Raw genomic sequence first — 1885 nt, forward strand, 5'->3', positions numbered from 1 at the left:
GGTGCATCTAGTTGATGCACCTAATTTTTTATTTTTTAGCCCTTCACAGCCTAATGATTCAAGTACACGGGAGACCAAGGCAGAGATAATCGAAGCACTCGGGATTTTCGTGTAAAGGCTCAAGAGAAGATTATTTCGTCGACTATGAAGGTCTCAGGGGCTACTGTGGAGATTATGTGGAGATTATGGATACCTCATACCCACACGGCATGTATATCCGACTGGGTATGGGGGTACCATATATGGATAGAATATCTTTAGTAATGGACTTGGTTGTTATATTAACTTGTATACCAAGGAAATACCTAGAAGTCCTAGTCGGTTACAATTGTAATTTATCTCTACATACCTGGTCTGTAAGGAACATGGATTGTATCTTGTAATCCCGACTTCTTCCCCTATATAAGGAGGGGCCCGGGTGACTCTAGGGGCATAACTTTTCACCCAGATCATACGAGCAATAACACACTCAGCGGATCAATGCCCGGACAGGAGTAGGTTATTATTTCTCATCGAGAAGGCTTGAACCTGTATAAACCTTGTGTCTCCTAACCCATCCACTTTTCCTGCTTGATAGCCACCCTCTTTTAGTATTGCCGAAATATTGTTTCGACAAACGCAAAGTATGCACAAGAGGACCTAAAAAGAAGCTTAAAAAGCAATCGGGTCCTTCTGCTTCTTCCATTGGAACGGCAAGCCATCTTGTGCCGACGATGGTGGGGAGGATGATTCCATGGCTAGTTGCAAGTCAGGGCCTTCGTAGTGGAGGTTGAAGCTACCTTGGCCAAACAAGTAAACCATAGCTTTCCCTAGAAGACTTGAACCTGAAGACCAAGGAAAAGAACACCATTCTTCTGAATGTAGTTGCCCAAGAAGAGTTGGACAAGCCGGCACAACCTCTTCGCATGCAAATTTGGAGAATTGGAAGCTGAACACACTAAAGAGTAGGGCGTCTAGTACTTTCCCGATGAGTACCGGTGGAATAGGGAGTACTGAAACTTGAGTAGGGTGTCTAGTACTTACCCGATGAGTACTGGTGGAATAGGGAGTACTGAAACAGGTTTCAGCAACTCCATCCATGGCTAAGCACCTCTAGGACAAAGGAGCATGACACAACTTCTTCTACTGAATTGCACAAACTGTGGGTAAAACTTGACAGTGGGACAAGCCCGACCGCTCGTCGGACCCCCATCCCCTAACTGGTGATGGTGACTCCAGAGACGGAGAGGACAAAGGGTCCGATGAGCAAAGGAAAGAAAGAACTGGAGAGCTCTCTTGCACTGTTCAAGCAAGGAGAGAGAAAGAAAGGATCTTTCATCCTTGTGTTGACGTGTAGAATCAAATGTCCTTGCTTGCAGTTTATTTTCTAGCATATACGCCATAGGTCATAGCCAACGCCACGAAGTGCACGCTGCGCCAACTGATGCTTGATTGTAGTGGTTAGGACTGCGGGGGATGGGATTAAAAGGCTATCTGAATTATAATGACATTTGATTTGGATATATCTGAATTCGGTTTGAAGTTATCCATCTGGATGGTTTTTTCTTCTCTACTCATTTCCATATTTGTAACCATGGCAAAAAGCATAGGTGCTAATTTTGCAAAGACCTTTCGTTATAAATGAACTGGAATAATTGTTATTTTCTAGCGTACACGCCATAGGCCATAGCCAACGTCACGGAGTGCATGTTGGTCCATCTGATGCCAGATGCCATCTGGACTGTTCTTTCTTCGCTACTCGTTTCCATATTTGTAACCAACATAAAAATCATCCTTCTAATTTTGCATAAACCTTTTCTCGTAAATGAACTAGAATCATAGTTATTTTCTAGCTTATACGCTGTAGGCCATAGCCAACACCACGGCCCATCTGTTGCGCCAACTG

At 44.0% G+C, this 1885-nt stretch overlaps 1 long non-coding RNA gene across 1 annotated transcript; it reads right to left on the reverse strand.

The window, feature by feature from the left end:
- Window positions 1-302: 302 nt before the first annotated feature.
- Window positions 303-1344, reverse strand: LOC136356333 (uncharacterized). Its single transcript, XR_010741065.1, has 2 exons — window positions 1024-1344; window positions 303-824 (listed from the first exon to the last, which is right to left on the reverse strand). It is a non-coding gene; the product is annotated as an uncharacterized lncRNA (long non-coding RNA).
- Between the last annotated feature and the right edge of the window lie 541 nt (window positions 1345-1885).

Source organism: Oryza sativa, chromosome 4, assembly GCF_034140825.1.
Source record: "Oryza sativa Japonica Group chromosome 4, ASM3414082v1".
Taxonomy (NCBI): domain Eukaryota; kingdom Viridiplantae; phylum Streptophyta; class Magnoliopsida; order Poales; family Poaceae; genus Oryza; species Oryza sativa.